Source organism: Amblyraja radiata, chromosome 18 (assembly GCF_010909765.2).
Source record: "Amblyraja radiata isolate CabotCenter1 chromosome 18, sAmbRad1.1.pri, whole genome shotgun sequence".
Lineage (NCBI taxonomy): Eukaryota > Metazoa > Chordata > Chondrichthyes > Rajiformes > Rajidae > Amblyraja > Amblyraja radiata.
In genome coordinates, this window is record NC_045973.1 from 41,429 (window position 1) to 60,772 (window position 19,344).

The 19,344-nt window shown below is 45.7% G+C and overlaps 1 long non-coding RNA gene across 4 annotated transcripts; it reads right to left on the reverse strand.

The window, feature by feature from the left end:
• Positions 1–1,883: 1,883 nt before the first annotated feature.
• Positions 1,884–19,097, reverse strand: LOC116983015. Of its 4 annotated transcripts, XR_004414593.1 has the most exons (4): positions 17,190–17,552; positions 16,517–16,753; positions 15,184–15,190; positions 1,884–1,897 (listed from the first exon to the last, which is right to left on the reverse strand). It is a non-coding gene; the product is annotated as an uncharacterized LOC116983015 (long non-coding RNA). The 4 variants fall into 4 exon arrangements; XR_004414594.1 differs by lacking the exon at positions 15,184–15,190 and having other exon boundaries at positions 16,512–16,753; XR_004414595.1 differs by lacking the exons at positions 1,884–1,897; positions 15,184–15,190 and adding an exon at positions 18,733–19,097 and having other exon boundaries at positions 16,423–16,753; positions 17,190–17,270.
• Positions 19,098–19,344: the final 247 nt, after the last annotated feature.

Genomic DNA, 19,344 nt, shown 5'->3' on the forward strand with positions numbered 1-19,344 from the left:
GATGCAGGACTGGCTTACTGACAGATGACAGAGAGTCATGGTGGAAGGACAATATTCAGAACAGGTCTGTGACCAGTGGAGTTTGGCAGGGATCTGTGCTGGGACCTCTGTTGTTTGCGATAGATATTGATGACTTGGATGTAAACGTAGATAAGTTGCTTAGTAAGCTTGCCGACAACACCAAGAACGCTGGGGTTGTGGACTAAGGGGAAGGTTGTCAAAGTATACAACAGGATATGGGTCAGCGGCAGAAATGGGTGGAGAAATGGCAGATAGAGTTTAATCTAAGCAAGTGTCAGGTGTTGGAATTCAGGAGATCATAAGTAAGGGGGAAATATGGAGTTAATAGCATGACCCTAAACAACATTCATGTACATTGGTTCATAAATTCTAGGAGTAGAATTAGGCCATTCGGTCCATCAAGTCTACTCCACCATTCAATCATCGCTGATCTATCTTTCTCTCTCAAACCCATTCTCCTGCCTTCTCTCCATAACCCCTGATACCTGTACTAATGAAGAATCTGTCAATCTGTGACTTTAAAATACAAAATGACAAAATTCCACAGCCATCTGCCGCAATTAATTCCACAAAGGGAGGTAGAGAGGGATCTTGGGGTCCAAGTCCATAACTCCTTGAAAGTGCCAACACAAGTATATAGAGTGGTAAAAAAGGCACATGGTATGCCTGCTTTCATGGGTTGGAGCATTGAGTACAAGAGTCAGGAAGTATGATGCAGGATTATAGGACTTTGGTTAGGCCATATTTGGATTATTGAGGACATTTCTGGTTGCCTCATTACACAAAGGATGAGGAGATTTTGCAAAGAAGTTTACCAGAATGATGCCTGGATTAGAAGGTATTAGCTAAAGGGAAAGATTGGACCAACTTGGGACGACAGATGCGCAATGGGCTAAGTGTTCGACTGGCAACCGGAAGGTAGCCGGTTCGAATCCTGCTTGGAGTGCATACTGTCGTTGTGTCCTTAGGCAAGACACTTCACCCACCTTTGCCTGTGTGTGAATGTGTGTGAGTGATTGGTGGTGGTCGGAGGGGCCGTAGGCGCAGATTGGCAGCCACGCTTCCATCAGTCTGCCCCAGGGCAGCTGTGGCTACAGAAGTAGCTTACCACCACTGAGTGTGACTGAGGAGTGAATGAATAATGCGATGTAAAGCGCCTTGTGTATTAGAAAGGCGCTATATAAATCCCATCCATTATTATTATTATTATTATCTTGGATAATTTTCTCTGGAACTCCAGACGTTGAGGGGAGACCTGCTAGAAGTATATACAATTATAAGTGGCATAGATAGGGTAGACAGTGAGGACCTTTTTCCTAGGATGGAAAAATCAAAACTAAAGGGCATAGCTTTAAGGTGAGAGAGATAACGTTTAAAGGAGATGTGCGGGGCAATTTTTGTTTAAGCAGAAGGTCGTAAGTACCTGGAACGTGCTGCCGAGGGTGGTGGCTGAGGTAGATATAATAGTGGCATTTAAGAGACGTTTGGTTAGGCATATGGATATGTAGGGAAAAGAGGAATATGGATTATGTACAGGCAGATAAGAATTGGTCTTGGCATCATTCTGGGCACAGACATTCTGGTCTGAAGGGCCTGTTCTGGCTTTCTGTCCTATGTTCAAATGTGATGCCAAAATAAACTAACCTCCTTTGCCAGCACGTGTCCCATGTCCCTCCAATCTCTAGGATATCCATGTTCCTATCCAAAAACCTATGAAATGCCACTGTCATATCTACTTCAATCACCACCCCAACCAGAGGTGGCATGGATGCAGATACGATCATGGCATTTAAGAGACTTTTGGAAAGGATAAAGGCAGCGCATACAAACCACCCACCGCTCTCTCCGTAAAAAAAACACTTGCTCTTCAGATCTCCTTTAAACCTTTGCCCTCTCGCCTTAAAGCTATGCCCTCTAACTGGTCTGCAGCTGGGTTGAATGCTTGGGCAAACTCCATGCATGTCAGTAAAGGGCCTGTCCCACTTGGCGATTTTTTCGGCAACTGCCGGCATCATTGACTGACGTATCAGATCAGCGAACAATTAGCGGCGTGATGCGGCACGATGACGTATGACGCGCAATGTTTTTTTCCAGTTATCAACATTTTATTTGTCGCCACTGGATTTTGAAATGTTCAAAATCTTTTGGCAACACTGATATGACGCCGGCAGTCGCCGAAAAAAATCGCCTAGTGGGACAGGCCCTTAAAGCTTCCCACATCATCAAACCATCAAAAGTATTGGTATTCTATTATTGTTTAATCACGCGGTGAGAGCTGCAGCAATTTTGTTAAATCTGGCATTAATTGCAATTAATATATTACATGTTTGACAACCTGTAATTTATGCAAGTGCCTACTTATTGGCAAGTTAACTGGTTCCTCGTCCAGGATATGTTCAATTATTTATTTCAGCACCAAATGGATTGAGAGGTACATTTGCCTGATGGTTCAGTCCTGAGTTGTGTAATGGGGAAATGATGATTGCAGTTTAGCATGGCAGAGACAGACTGGTACCTATTGTTCAGGTATCATGGCCTATATTTCAAAAATGTAGTTTAGTTTAGACATTCAGTCCACAAAGTCAACGTTGACTTTCAATCATTCGTTCCCACTAGATCTATGTTATCTCAGTCCTGACACATTAGGCAGCAATTTTTATAGAGGCCAATTAACCTACAAACCTGCACGTCTTTGGGATATGGGATTTGCGGGGTTTACGGGGTTCGGTGAGCCGCGGGACTGTTTGTACCATCGCCCGGTGGGGAATCGCCTCAGCGCAGAGGGAGAAGAGGAGGGAAGAGACTGCAGCCCTAAGATTTTTGCCTCCACCACAGTGAGGAGGTGCTTGGAGGACTCACTGTGGTGGATGTTAATTTGTGTTTACTGTTGTTTATTATTGTATTATTGTATGTATGACTGCAGGCACGAAATCTTGTTCAGACCGTAAGGTCTGAATGACAATAAAGGTAATTCTAATTCTAATTCTAATTCTATGGGAGGAAACCAGAGCACCTGGAGGAAATCCATGCAGTCATTGGGAGAATGTGCAAACTCCACACAGTCAGCACACGAGGTTAGGATCGAAACCCGGTCTCTGGCACTGTGAGGCACCATCTCTCCCCAGTATTCTACAAATTAAATCCAAAAAACGAATAGCAATTTCATTTTGACAATGGATGAATAAAAAGCGAGTTCGGTATTACATAGAAACATAGAAAATAGGTACAGGAGTAGGCCATTCGGCCCTTCGAGCCTGCACCACCATTCAATATGATCATGGCTGATCATCCAACTCAGTATCCTGTACCTGCCTTCTCTCCATACCCCCTGATCCCTTTAGCCACAAGGGCCACATCTAACTCCCTCTTAAATATAGCCAATGAACTGGCCTCAACCACCTTCTGTGGCAGAGAATTCCAGAGATTCACCACTCTCTGTGTGAAAAATGTTTTCCTCATCTCGGTCCTAAAAGATTTCCCCCTTATCCTTAAACTGTGACCCCTTGTTCTGGACTTCCCCAACATCGGGAACAATCTTCCTGCATCTAGCCTGTCCAACCCCTTAGAAAATTTTTCCTGCATCTAGCCTGTCCAACCCCTTAAGAATTTGTAAGTTTCTCCATATGAAAGTCCTGCCATCCCAGGAATCAGTCTGGTGAACCTTCTCTGTACTCCTTCTATGGCAAGAATGTATTTCCTCAGATTAGGAGACCAAAACTGTACGCAATACTCCAGGTGTGGTCTCACCAAGACCCTGTACAACTGCAGTAGAACCTCCCTGCTCCTATACTCAACTGCGCATGCCCAGGTCATGGGTCATTCGGGAAACAAACGTATGTGCCAGCTGAGCTACTGTGTATGTACGGACCTGCATATTCATTTCAATGAGATTTATAACTAAATGTATCCATCAAATATGTCAGCAGTAGGCCACAGAGTACTGCAGGCTGCACAAATCCACAATTGTAACTATTTAAATTATTGACTCAATAATAATAATAATAAATTTTATTTATGGGCGCCTTTCAAGAGTCTCAAGGACACCTTACAAAAATTGAGCATGTAGAGGAAAAACATGTAAGGGGAATGAAATAAATAGTAGAGACATGACTAGTACACAAAGTAAAGACAGAATTCAATACAAAACACAGTATGAGGCAATTAATGCACAGATGAAAAGGGACGGGGACGTGGGGCTAAGGATAGGCAGAGGTGAAGAGATGGGTCTTGAGGCGGGACTGGAAGATGGTGAGGGACACGGAATTGCGGATCAGTTGGGGGAGGGAGTTCCAGAGCCTGGGAGCTGCCCTGGAGAAGGCTCTGTCCCCAAAACTGCAGAGGTTGGACTTGTGGATGGAGAGGAGACCGGCTGATGTGGATCTGAGGGACCGTGAGGGTTGGTAGGAGGAGAGGAGGTCAGTGAGATATGGGGGGGCCAGATGGTGGAGGGCTTTGTAGGTGAGGACCAGGATTTTGTAGGTGATCCGGTGGGAGATGGGAAGCCAGTGAAGTTGTTTGATGACTGGAGTGATGTGATGCCAGGATTTGGTGTGGGTGATTGTAGATGTAGATGACATTGGGCTATGTCACTACTGTATTGTTTGTTTCCAAGGGAAAGGATGTAGATGTTCCTTTAACATAGTGACCTCACCACTACTAACCACTCCCTATATCCCAAGTATCCCAAGTATAAATGTAACCTCCCCACCCCTTGATCCCTCTCTAGCTCATGTGACGGACCACGTACAGCTAGTGCAGTATTGAATGTGAGTTAATAACAATAAAAGCAGTAAAGACAACTGTGCGTTATTGTAGCTCTTTACAATGATGAGTCGGGCGGCTGCGTTCTGGACCAGTTGGAGTCGGTTGATGTAGGTGGAGCTGATGCCAAGGAGAAGTGAGTTGCAATAGTCCAGTCGGGAGGAGATGAAGGCATGGATGAGTCTTTCAGCAGCAGGCGGTGTGAGAGAGGGTCTGAGTTTGGCGATGTTGCGGAGATGAAAGAAGGAGGTTTTAATGACATGGCGGATGTGAGGCTCAAGGGAGAGGGTGGAATCAAAGATCACGCCAAGGTTGCGGGCCTGGGGAGATGGGGAGACAGTGGTGCCGTCGATGGTGAGAGTGGGGTTATTGATTTTGCTGAGTGTGGCTTTGGAGCCTATGAGGAGGAATTCTGTCATCGCTGTTGAGTTTGAGGAAGTTATGTTGCATCCAGGTTTTTATAGCTGACAAACAGGAGTTGATATGGGAGAGGGGGGGGGGTTGTGGGGGGATTTGGTGCCAAGGTAAATCTGGGTGTCATCAGCGTAACAGTGGAAGTCCAGATAGAAGTGGCGGAGTATCTGACCAAGGGTGAGGATGTAGATGATGAAGAGGGGGCCGAGAATGGAGCCTTGGGGAATGCCTTGAGTGACTGCGGCTGTAGCAGAGGTGTGGTTGTGGAGAGAGATGAAGTGGGATCTGTTGGAAAGGTAGGAACGGAGCCAGCTGAGTGCAGAGCCTTCAATGTCGAGGTCTTTGAGTCTGGTGAGCAGGATGTTATGGTTCACTGTATCGAAGGCTGCGCTCAGGTCGAGGAGGATGAGGATGTTGAGGGAACCAGTGTCAGCAAAGGTGAGGAGGTCGTTGAGGACTTTGAGGAGAGCAGTTTCTGTGCTATGGAGGGGGCGAAAGCCAGATTGGAGGGGTTCAAGTAGGTTATACGCAAGGAGGTGGGAATGAAGTTGCGACGCAACGATACGCTCCAGGGTTTTTGAAAGAAAGGGGAGGTTTGAGATTGGGCGGTAGTTAATGAGAGAGGAGGGATCAAGACCAGGTTTCTTTAAGATTGGTGTAACGGCAGCAGTTTTGAAAGCGGAGGGGACAATTCCTTGGGACAATGAGGAGTTGAAGAGATTAGTGAGGTAGGGGCAGAGAACGGGGAGGCAGGACTTCAACAGGGGAGTGGGGAGAGGGTCGAGGGAGCAGGTAGTGGGTTTGGAAGAGCTGATGAGTTTGGAGACTTCAATAGGGGTGACCAGGTCAAACTGGGAGAGGAAGCAGTGTGGAGGAGGGGTATGGAGGTCAGTGGAGATGTTGAAAGGAGGGGCCTTGGTAGGTGGTGGAGTAGATGCTGGGGAGTCGGGTACAGGGGATAAAGATTGATAGATGGTGCTGATTTTATCAGCGAAAAAGTGGAGGAATGAGTTGCAGAGATCCGGAGTAGAGGTAGGGAGAGTGTTGGCTCGAGGCTTGAGGAGGTTGCCCACTGTGGAGAAGAGGGTTCTGTGGTTTAGGCAGGTATCGGTGAATATGGAGGAGAGGTAGGCAGATTTTGCAGCAATGAGAGCATCTTTGTAGTCAGTGAGGTGGAGTTTGTAAGCTTCAAGGTGGACTGTGAGAGATGATTTCTTTGTAAGTCGTTCGAGTTGGCGACCCGTCTGTTTCAGTTTACGAAGTGCAGGTGTGTACCAGGGTGAAGACGTGTTGAAAGTTACGGTTCTTGTTTTGAGGGGGGCCAGAGTGTTGAGGGAGGTAGACAAGGTGGAGTTGAGATGGTTTGTGAGATCATCAGGTGAGATGGGGGTTGAGTCCAGGGGGAGAGTGGTGGAGAGCAGGTCAGAGAGATGGTGGGAATCAATGGATTTTAGATTACGGAAGGTGATTTCTCGGAGGAAGCGGGGGCGAGGTGTCGGAGAAGGGATGGTGAACCGTATAAGCTTATGATCAGAGAGGGGGAAGAGGCAAGGATGGAGGTCGAGTACTGGTTGATTTGTGGAGCAGACCAGGTCAAGGATGTGACCTTTGTCATGGGTGGGAAAGGTGACGTGCTGAGTGAGAGAGAAGTTGTCCAGTAAAAAGGCGAATTCAGATGCAAGCTTGCAGGTGGGGGAGTCCATGTGAATATTTAAGTCACCAAGTAGCAGCAGACGTGGGGAGAGGGATGAGGCAAGTGTGAGGAGTTCAGTGAAGTCAGATAGGAAGGAGGGGTTTGGTTTAGGTGGCCGGTAAATGAGGATGACTGTCATGGAGGAAAGGGCTTTGAAGGCGAGGAATTCAAATGATGCTACTGGGGGGAAGGTGAGTTAAGTGATACGAAAATTCTGGTTAAAAATAACAGCGAGGCCACCTCCATGGCGGGAGGGGCGGGGCTTGGAAATGTAATTAAATCCAGGTGGGGATGTTTGATTGAGGGAGAAGAAGACATTGGGTTGTTGCCAGGTCTCATTGAGCATATGTGGCGACTCATTATCTGCAATCCAGAGTATTGGGTCTGGTGCATCCCATAGGCGGCCTGACCTAGTGTATGAAATCCTGCTACTATTAAGCCAAGTGACAAGGAGGGGCAGTGACGTGACTTTGTTGTGGGTCCCAGCACACATTGGTGTTCTAGGAAATGAAAAGGTGGATAAATTAGCAAAGGAGGCTTTAAAAAAAAGAAACATAGAGGTAAACTTACAATTATCCAAATCTGAAGGAAAACACATTGTGTGGAAGAAAATAAATCAGGAATGGCAACAATACTGGGAACAGGAGACAAAGGGGAGACACCTCTATTCGCTACAAAACAGAGTGGGCATTACAGCAAGAAGAGGGGGGAACAGGAGAGAACAGGTAGTATTAACAAGATTGAGGATAGGACACACTCACCTGAACAGCACATTAAAAATGTTGGGAAAACACCCTACTGGGATGTGTGAGGAATGCCATCAGCCGGAAACAGTTCAGCATGCCCTAGTTACATGTAGGAGATATGAGACAGAAAGAGGAATTATGACCAGTGAAATGAAGAAAATTGGATTGACAGAAATATCAGTAAAGAACATTCTAGAGTGTGGAGGGAAAGGAAAAGGAAAAGTTGTTGTTTGATTTCTTGAGGGCCTCTGGCCTTATAAAAGGATCTAATGTAAAGACATGAGTACTGTGGAATGAAGCCAGAAGGTGGCAGCAATGCAACATTGTGGATGCCGGCTGCCGTAAAACTCCAAAGAAGAAGAAGAAGAAGAGGCTGAGGTCCAGCATGAAGGGCAAGCTTGCAGAATGAAGAAACCCTTGTTGACAAGGAATATTCATAAGATCCTGATCATGTGATAGGAGTAGAATTCAGCCATTTAATAATAATAATAATGGATGGGATTTATATAGCGCCTTTCTAATACTCAAGGCGCTTTACATCGCATTATTCATTCACTCCTCAGTCACACTCGGTGGTGGTAAGCTACTTCTGTAGCCACAGCTGCCCTGGGGCAGACTGACGGAAGCGTGGCTGCCAATCTGCACCTACGGCCCCTCCGACCACCACCAATCACTCACACACATTCACACACGCAAAGGTGGGTGAAGTGTCTTGCCCAAGGACACAACGACAGTATGCACTCCAAGCGGGATTCGAACCTGTTTGACATCAAGTCTACTCCACCATTCAATCATGATTTATCTATCTCTCCTACCCCCATTCTCCTCCCTTCTCCCCATAACCTGACACCCATACTAATCTCTGCTTTAAATATATCCACTGACTTTGCCTCCACAGCATTCTGTGGCAAAGAATTCAACAGGTTCACCACCCTCTGACTAAAGAAATTCCTTCACTTCTCTTTCCTAAAATAACATCCTTTCTTTGACACCCTTTTGAAGCCCTTGTCAGGAAAATGGAGACGTATGTCAGGTGTAGGCAGCTGCGATCAAATGAATCCTGTAAGGAGTAGAAGGTGGCTCATTGGTAGAGTTGCTCCATTACAGTGCCAGAGATCTGAGTTTGATCTTGACTATGGGTGCTGTTTGCATGGAGTTTGCATGTTCTCCCTTTGACTGTGTGTCTTTTCTCTGGGAGCTCTGGTTTCCTCTCGCACGCCAAAGATGTACAGGCTTGTCAGTTAATTGGCTTCTTCAAATTGTGAATTGTTCCTATTGTGTAGGATAGTGCTGGTGTATGGGGTGATCGCTGGTTGGAGTGGGCACGGTGGGCGGAAGGGCTTTCTTCCACACTGTATCTCTAGAGTCTAAAGATTGAAGTCTAAAGGAGGTAGGAATATGCTCAAGAAGGAGGTTAGGAGGAAAAAATGGACAGATCCTTGGAAGAAAAGGTTAAAAGAGAATCCCTAAACATTAAGTGCATTAACTAGGGAGGAAACAAATTTCCTTAGGGATCAATTTTGTATTCTATATGTGGAGCCATTTGAAATGGGCAGGATCTGAAATTACTGCTGCCCATCTGCAATTACTATGGTGAAGAACATGGAAGCTAGTGAGTTCATGGAGGAGAATAAAGTTATCCAGCAACATATCAACAAACAAATGAGAAGATACTTGCAGATGTGAAGCACAAAAAGGTGGACACATCCACAATGGCCTGACTGAGAGAATTCTGGAACAATGTGGGAAGCAGGTGAATGAGTTTCTGGGGCCTTACTGTGTCTTCATTAGTCATAGGTAAGGTACCAGAAGATTGGAAAATGCTTTGATTTAAGAAGGGCTGCAAGAACAAGACAGGGAACTGCAGGCTGGTGAGCCTTGCAGTGGCGAGAAAGCTACTGGGAGGAATACATAGGATTTGTTTGCATTTGGAAAGGTAAGGACTGATTAGGAATAATCTGCATGACTCAGTGGGAGATAGTGTCTCACAAACTTGATTGAGATTTTGAGGAGATGCCCAAAAGGATTGACATTGTCTATATGGACGAGATCCATTGACAAGGTCCATGGTAGGCTGGTTCAGGTGTGATTACATCGGATCCAGAGTGAGTTAGAAAATTGGGGACAAAATTATACAAACAAGGAACTGCAGATGGTGGTTTACAAAAAAATAAACAAAGTGCTGGAGTAACTCAGGATCCCAACCCGAAACTTCACCTATCCATGTTCTCCAGAGATGCTTTACATTGGAGATGTTTAAAGCCAATTATAATCCCTTACTTAAGAAACTAAATAATTTGATTAAATCTGGAAAACACTTCCGATGTCCCTAATAGGCAGAATAAACCCTATAAAAATGATCTTTTTACCACAAATCCTATACCTATTTCAGTCAATACCTATATATCTCCCAAAAAAGTATTTCAAAAATTTGGACTCAGACATTACAAATTTTATATGGGATTATAAATCCCATAGAATACAAAGAGCACACCTTAATAAACGAAAAGAGTTGGGGGGTCTAGCGCTCCCTAATTTTATGTATTATAATTGGGCAGTAAATATTAAAAATATGATTCACCTGCTGGACAACTCTGCCCAGCAGGTGGACTGGATTGTAATGGAAAGAGGGGACTGTTCTCCGTGTAATATAGGAGCGACTCTCCTCTCACCACTATATTTGAATAACAAAAATTATAATAAAAATCCAATTATACATAGCACAATTAGAACATGGAAACAAATAAAACAGAATCTAAAATTAAGAAACCTATCTCTTTTAATACCAATAGTTAATAATCCATCGTTTAAACCATCAATTATAGACAAATCATTTATACAATGGGAAAGAATGGGAATCAAAACGCTCGGAGATCTGTATGAATTGGGAAAATTACTATCATTTCAACAACTACAACTGAAATATAATTTGAAAAATAATCAATATTTTAAATATCTTCAAATTCGTGACTATCTGAAAAAATATACAAAAGACTATCATAATATGTCTACCGACTTACTGGATGAAGCAATGAAGACAAAGGCGGAATCAGCTAATCTAATATCGTACCTATATAACATCATCTTAAACATAGAAATACCCACAACTGATGGAATTAGAAGAGACTGGGAACAAGAATTAGCTATAAAAATTTCAAAAGAGAGCTGGGATAATCACTTACTACAGGTGCATAAATGTTCGATCAACGTACGACATACTCTCATCCAATTCAAAACATTACATAGACTATATTATTCAAAAACTAAAATAAATAAACTCTTCCCTAATGTCTCACCAATCTGTGATAAATGTCTGTGTCAAGAAGCTACCATAGCGCATTCTTTTGTTTTTTTGTACAAAAATCCAAAAATTCTGGTATGAAATATTTGATATCTTTACAAAATTAATCAAAATAAAACTGGTACCAAAACCAGAATGGATCATTTTTGGAATATCGGAAGGTAACCCTGAACTAAACGTGTTTCAGAAGAATTTACTCAATTACGGGCTAATAATGGGAAAAAAGCTCATACTTAAATTCTGGAAAAATGCGCCCACACCAACAATAAAAATGTGGATATCAAATATGTTTGAAACACTACATCTGGAAGAGATGAGATTCCTCTTAGCAGGTAAAGCAGACCAATTCCAAAAGACGTGGTCTACGTTTTTGGAACTATTACAAGCATGAGGTGCAATAGTAATTTTTTTTAATAAATAAATAAATAAATAAAATCAGGATCTGGCAACAAACAACAGAAACAGACTTGGTTGGTAGTCCCCTTTCTGCGGAGTTTAATGTTATAATAGAGCGATTGTTTCTCCTTTCTTTTTACTTCTTTTCTAGGGTCTACTTTCTTTCTTTACTTCCTTCTCTAACTTCTTTTCTAAGGGGCTTTCTTTTCTCAACACTCTCCTGCACCTTCACGACTCTTGCGCACTTTCCTTACTTCCTTTACTTCTATCTTGTTCTTAAAGCTCAAAAAATGAAGCGGTGCAAAAAATGTATTAAGACATATGTGTTGTGTATTATTGTAACTTACCGTACTTCTAATAAAAAAATAAATAAATAAAAACATTTGAGACCAGTAGCCAATGTCACTGGGATAGTTTAGTTTAGTTTAGAGATACACCGTGGAAACAGGCTGATCAGCCCACCAAGTCCGTGCTGACCAGTGACTATCTGTACACTAGTTCTATCCTACACACTATGAACAATTGTACAGAAGCCAATTAACCTATAAACCTGTACGGCTTTGGAGTGTGGGAGGAAACCAGAGCACCCAGAGAAAACCCACGCCGCCACAGGGAGAACGTACAAACTCCATACAGATAGCACCTGTACTCTGGATCTAAAGGGGCTGTCCCACTTGGGCGACCTAATTGGCGAATTTAGAAGAGTTTAGGAGAGTTTGAACAAATGTCATGTTGAAGACCTCCTTCGACTATGTAGAAGACCTCCTTCGACCTCCTTTAACTATGTTGAAGACTAGCTTCGACTAGCTATGACTAACTTCAGGAAAATTGGACACCAAATAGTGGAGAGTGAAGACGACCTCCTTCGATCTCCTTCGACCTCCCTTCGACTACGATGAAGACTATCTACGACTACCTTCGACTACCCTCGCTTACCTACGACTAACCTACGATTACCTTGACATAGTATGACCTACTACGACCTACTACGACTAAACCTACGAGTAAAAAAAGTATCGATTTTTCCATGCCGACCTTTTTTTACTCGCGAGCATTTTCAACGTTGAAAAATACACCGCAATCTAGCAGAGGCCTCGAGTACATGGGGTCTACTCTCGTGCATGAAGGAGAGTTACAAAGACCCCCTTCGACCTCGTGTCGACCATGCTGTGAGTATGAGTCGAGGGCAAACTTGCCAGAACTTGCGGATTATGGCGTCCAAGTGGGACAGCCCCTTAACACAGGTCTGTGGCAGTGTAAGGCAGCAACTCTACCGCTGCTCCACTGCGCAGCCCCCTGTTGGTTCCTTTCTTATATAATCACATTTAATAATGAATTGGAAGCAAATATATACGTGAGATGATCAGTACGTTTACAGTGATATCAAAAATGATACGATGGACTGAAGAATGTTGTTCAGGAGTATAGAGTATAGGAGCAGGGAGGTTCTACTGCAGTTGTACAGGGTCTTGGTGAGACCACACCTGGAGTATTGCGTACAGTTTTGGTCTCCAAATCTGAGGAAGGACATTATTGCCATAGAGGGAGTGCAGAGAAGGTTCACCAGACTGATTCCTGGGATGTCAGGACTGTCTTATGAAGAAAGACTGGATAGACTTGGTTTATACTCTCTAGAATTTAGGAGATTGAGAGGGGATCTTATAGAAACTTACAAAATTCTTAAGGGGTTGGACAGGCTAGATGCAGGAAGATTGCTCCCGATGTTGGGGAAGTCCAGGACAAGGGGTCACAGCTTAAGGATAAGGGGGAAATCCTTTAAAACCGAGATGAGAAGAACTTTTTTCACACAGAGAGTGGTGAATCTCTGGAACTCTCTGCCACAGAGGGTAGTCGAGGCCAGTTCATTGGCTATATTTAAGAGGGAGTTAGATGTGGCCCTTGTGGCTAAGGGGATCAGAGGGTATGGAGAGAAGGCAGGTACGGGATACTGAGTTGGATGATCAGCCATGATCATATTGAATGGCGGTGCAGGCTCGAAGGGCCGAATGGCCTACTCCTGCACCTAATTTCTATGTTTCTATGTATCTATGAATCGACCGGTCTAAACAAGAGCAGCTCCGACCAAAGTGACTGGTCCTAAGACCTAACACAGGGGAGGGAGACACCCAAAAAGGGAGGGACATTCACCTACCCTTTATAATCCATTACCGGCTAGATAGAAACAGATCTCTTTTCCTGATGAAGCTAAAGCAATAGCAAAACTGGCAGGCTCGCTGGTTGGCCTGGAATAACCGGCCGCCGTCTACGCAGCGGCGGTCGGCGAGAAGTGCCGATGAGAAGACTCCAGCATGCGGTCTCCACAAGCTGGAAAAAACAAAAGACTAAATTAGGACCACGACAAACAAGGAGAGGTGAACTTCCTTGCAACACTGTCTTAGCAGGCAGAGTCCAGCAGATGGTCTCCACAAGGCGAAGATATAAAGACCAAAGACTTGACTAAACACACGACAAACAAGCAAAGGAACTACCATCGGAGTAGGGAGAAAGTTCAGCAAGCAGTCTCCGCAGGCTTTTCTCTGCGAGCCGGAAAAAATGGACTTGGTGAGCACCCTGGTGTGAACCGTACTACGCTAGTGATAATTTATGTTTATTGTTTAAATCAGTAGCATTGCATGGTACTGAACGAGAGAATGGATGTTGAGATATAATTGATGTTCATAGTTCTGTACAGAAATAATTGATGTTTATAGTTTAAATACAGAAGTAAGACATTGTACTGACTGAGCTAGATATGAACAATGACATGCAGAGGGGAAGGGAGGGGAAGGAGAGGGTATAACTACAATAACAATGGGAATCGCGACCAGCACAGGAATGAACCGAGGGATTCCTTTGCAGTCGTAGTTAGAATTATTTATAAAATGGCCAAAACACTGCACCATCTGAGGGTAGTGTAAGAGAATGGCCAACCTCCCAAGGGTGTCACGAGGCAGGCAAGGATATAAACACACTTTATAAAACCGGCAAATCCTACCCAGGAAATATTACAAAAATTGGCCTCTAATGCTGAAATCTGGGCAAAATAAACACGACAAATTTTGATTGAACATTACCAAAATAGTCTAGAATATCTGGATGATGAATACCGCGAGGGCCCACCTATGGATCGTGTACAGGAGTCGGTCGCCAAGGCCTTAATCTGGAACAAGAAAAATTTGGGAGATAAATTTAAAATCAGAATGGAGGACCTTAGACATCGAGTTTTGAATCTAACCTCAGAGACTGGGCCTGAACAGCGCAGCAGCTTGCGGGATTTCCAGACCCCCAGACCAGCGGCTGTAATGTCTAATATAGCGGTAGATATCCCGCAAGACTTGTTTACTATTTCACAGGAAAACCAGCTCGAGCTACCCCGCTCCGCACCCTGCGGCCCCGCCGCCCACGGCTCCACTCCCGCCAGCCCCGACATAAGCCCCCCCACTACCCCGCTACGTCCACCCACCAGCCCCCAGATCGTGGGGTTGCGACCCTAGCAACCGGACCAGGCCCAGCCGCACTCCCCGGTATGCGAGCCCCAGGCCCCCTTCTGGTCCGCGACAGGGACCTGGTCGGAGGACTGGCCACGACCCATATGCTCCGATTCCCCCAGCACGTCCGCCCTCATCTACCGGAGCCTCTCCTCACGCCAGAGCATCCACAGCCCTCTCTCCCAGAGACCACAGGCCGAGCGCAGACCCTCCCGGGGAGAGACCGAACTGACCACGGAGACCGCCGGAAGGGACGTCACGACCGCGGTGCCACAGGTAAACATGTCCGAGACTGCTACCCTTTCCCTGTCCCCAGCCCATTCCACCTCAACACACGGGGTCCCAGCCCTGGGGGAAAGAAACAACCACCCTAATACAGGTCAGAAAAATGTTACCTGGAAGCTACAACCCAGAAAGCCTGTTTTAATAATTGGAGATTCCAACATTTCCAGGATCCCAAAATTTCCCAACAACAACATGCAATTGGACAGCTACCCAGGGGAAAAATTCATACACGGAACTTCCATTGTCCAGAAACTGAAAAAGTCATTCTCTCGTTTGGCATTAATAATAAAACACAAAGACCACAGACAGCCATCAAACAACTCCAAACACTAATCAAGATGGCCAGTCGAAAATTCCCTAATGCCAGCATATGGATCCCTAGGATCAACTTCAGCAAGTCACTCCCAGCATCAGAGCAGGACACACTCAGACAACTTAATGACTACATACAGACCAAGAAACACATTCCCACTATTACCACCGGCCAGTTTAAAGTAGTCACAGACCACGTCCACTGGACAGAACCCACAGCCCGAGCCAGATCAGAGAGTGGATGAAGCATTTAAACCGTTAGCGACACCATGCCAAGAGAGGCAGGCCCTACAATTAGGGAAAACAATCTTCAACCTTTCTCAGACATTCTCCCTGACCAAAACCCAAGAGAGGGTACTGAACAGAGGCCTCACCTTCGACCTTACTCCCAAATCCCACAAGGAACAAGTGCAGGGGGACCTACACATATTTTATCAATCCATTAAGTCAATAATAGACCACTTCAGAGGCGCAGAGCTGCCGAAATTATACCCCTTTGGGCCACGAACAGGATGGACAAACTCAAACCTAGGGTGGATCCTGACTGACTCCCACAAATCTATAGAAGGGCAAGTGTAAGGCAAAGAGATTTGGACAAGGGTGATGAGACCGTGGGCCAGATACCAAGTGACAGTACATAGTGAAAAGGAATCTCCAGGGGAGATCACTAAGCACCAGAGGGCATGTTGTCCCACTGTCCGATAAATCACAACCTAACCCTAACCCTGACCCCAACCCCGACCCTAGCCCTAGCCCTAGCCCTAGCCCTAAACCCTAACCCTTAACCCTTAACCCTAACCCCCTATCCCAGCCCTACCCCAGACCCCAACCCCATAAACCAGACAGGCTACAAAAGAGAGGGAAGAGACCCTGACACGTCCACAACACCATACCCACCCCTATCCCAGCCAGGACCCCCTACCCAGAAGAGCCTTTGACGCCACACAGACTACAAACAGGTTGACAGAGCACATACATAACTTAAGGACTTGCAAAACATGATAGTGGACAAGAGGAATTTGGACATTTATTGATCAAGAGAGGCTGAAAACACTAGCAACAAATGATACAAGATGCCAGATACATTTGGTAACATTACAAACAATGGAAGTGGACCGACCAGTCCAAACAAAGAACAGGTAGAGCCCAACCAAAGTGACTGGTCCTAGGACCGAGCACATGGGAAGCTCCACCCAGAAAGGGAGGAACATCAACCTACCCCTTAAAAACCCTAACCGAAGAGAATTAGATCTCTTTCCCTGAAGAAGCTACAGAGATAGAGAAACTGGAAAATCGTTGCCCAGTCGGGAAGAGTTCGGCAAGCGGTCTCCGCGAGCTGGAAAGAACCAAAGAACTGGTGAGCACCTTGGTGTTAACCCTACTACGCTAGAGATAATTGATGCTTAGATTTGACTGTTAGCATTGCAGCATAATTTACTAAACCAGAAATGAGTTGTAACATGCAGAGGGGAGAGGGGGAAGGGAGATTGCTTAACAGTAATGGGGGGAATTGCAACCAGCACAGGAATCAACCTAGACAGAGGGATTCCTTTGCAGTTGCTGTGAGAGTTATTCATAAAATGGCCCAGGCTCTACACCATCTAGGAGTTCTAAAAGGACGGAATACACCCCCCAGGGGTCTCACTAGGCAAGCAAAGATATTAACACACTTTGTGAAACCAGCAAATCCCACCCAGGAAACATTAAAGAAATTGGCTTCTAATGCTGAAACCTGGGCTAAACAAACAAGACAAATTTTGATTGAACATTACCAAAACAGTCTGGAATATTTGGATGATGAATACCGCCAGGGCCAGCCCACTGATCGTGTGCATGAGGCTGTCGCCAAGGCCCTAATCTGGAACAAGAGAAATTTGGGAGATAAATTTAAAATCAGAATGGAGGACCTTAGACATCGAGTTTTGAACCTGACCTCAGAGACTGGGCCTGAACAGCGCAGCAGCTTGCGGGATTTCCAGACCCCCAGGCCAGCGGCGGTAATGTCTAATGTAGCAGTACATATCCCGCAAGACTTGTTTACTATTTCACAGGAAAACCAGATCGAGCGGCCCCGCACGGCTTGGGCGACATCACGCCCCATCCAGAGCGCACCCCGCTCCGTTCCCCGTGGCCCCGCGCCACCCACGCCTCTGCTACCGCCAGCCCCGACATAACCCCCCCCACCACCCCGGTGTGTCTACCCACCAGCCCCCAGATTGTGGTGTTGCGACCCCAGCAACAGGACCAGGCCCAGCCACGCTCCCCGATACGCGAGCCCCAGGCCCACTTCCGGGTCTGCGACCGGGACGTGGTCAGAGGAATGGTCACGACCCACACGCTCCGATTCCCCCAGCACGTCCTCCCTCATCTACCGGAGCCTCTGCTCACGCCAGAGCACCCACGGCCCTCTCTCCCAGAGACCTCGGGCCGAGCGCAGACCCTCCCGGGACGAGACCGAACCGACCACAGAGACCGCCGGAAGGGACGTCACGACCGCGGTGCCACAGGTAAACATATCCGGTACTGCAACACCTTCCCACGCACCTACCCTTTCCACTCCAACACACGGGGTCCCAGCACAGAGGGTCGGGCTTGCACGCAGCACCAGAGGACTTTAGACACAGATAGTAACTCACAGGATGAATTTCAGCAACACACAAGGAAGGGTCCAGGGAAGCGGCTGGCTGAAGTTACCCGACACCCAAACACAAGTTACAAAAATGTTACCTGGAAACTACAACCCAGTAAACCTATTTTAATAATTGGAGATTACAACATTGCCAAGATCCCCAAATTCTCCAACAATAACATACAATTGGACAGCTACCCAAGAGCTAAATTTATACATGGCACTTCCATTCTGGACAAATTGAGCCAATGTCCAGAAACTCAAAAAGTCATTCTCTCATTTGGCATTAATAATAAGGAACAAAGACCACAGACTGCTATCAAACAACTCCAAACACTAATCAAGATGGCCAGTCGTAAATTCCCTAATGCCAGCATATTGATCCCTATGATCAACTTCAGCCAGACTCTCCCAGCACCAGAGCAGGACACACTCAGACAACTTAATGATTACATACACACCAAGAAACACATTCCCACCAGCCAGTTTAAAGTAGTCCCAGACCACGTCCATTGGACAGAACCCCACAGCCCGAGCCATGATCAGAGAGTGGATGAAGCATTTAAACTGTTAAGGACACCATGCCAAGAGAGGCAGGGCCCACAACTAGGGAAAACAATAGTCAACCTTTCTCAGACATTTTCCCTTACCGAAACCCAAGAGAGGGTACTGAACAGAGGCCTCACCTTCGTCCCTACTCCCAAAACCCACAAGGAACAAGTGCAGGGTGACCTACACAGATTCTATCGATCCATTAAGTTAATACACCACTTCAGTGACGCAGAACCTGCAGAAATTATACCCTTCAGGCCACTCACAGGATGGTCCCCAGACGACGAGGATGTCCCGAGGGAGATAACAGAATTTATAACAGAGACAGCATCAGCCATTGGGGATATGCCTACAACAAAAGATAAGTCTAACATCACCAGAAAAGAGAGGCAGGCCTTGACAGAGCTGAAGGAGAACAACGAGATAGTGATCAAACCGGCAGACAAGGGGAGCAGTATAGTCATCATGGACAGACAACAGTACCTCTTCGAGGCACATAGACTACTGAATAAGATAGAACACTACACTAAGTTAGATGAGCCCATATATAAAGAAACACAAAAGGAAATAGGGGACATTTTGGAGGAGCTTAAGAGATCAGGATACATCCTAGACAAACAAGTAGAATACTTGACAGGAGCACAACCCAGGGCGAGGAAATTCTACATGCTCCCAAAGATACACAAAAACCCAGACACGTGGACAGTGCCTGGAGAAATACCGCCAGGTAGGCCCATAGTGTCAGA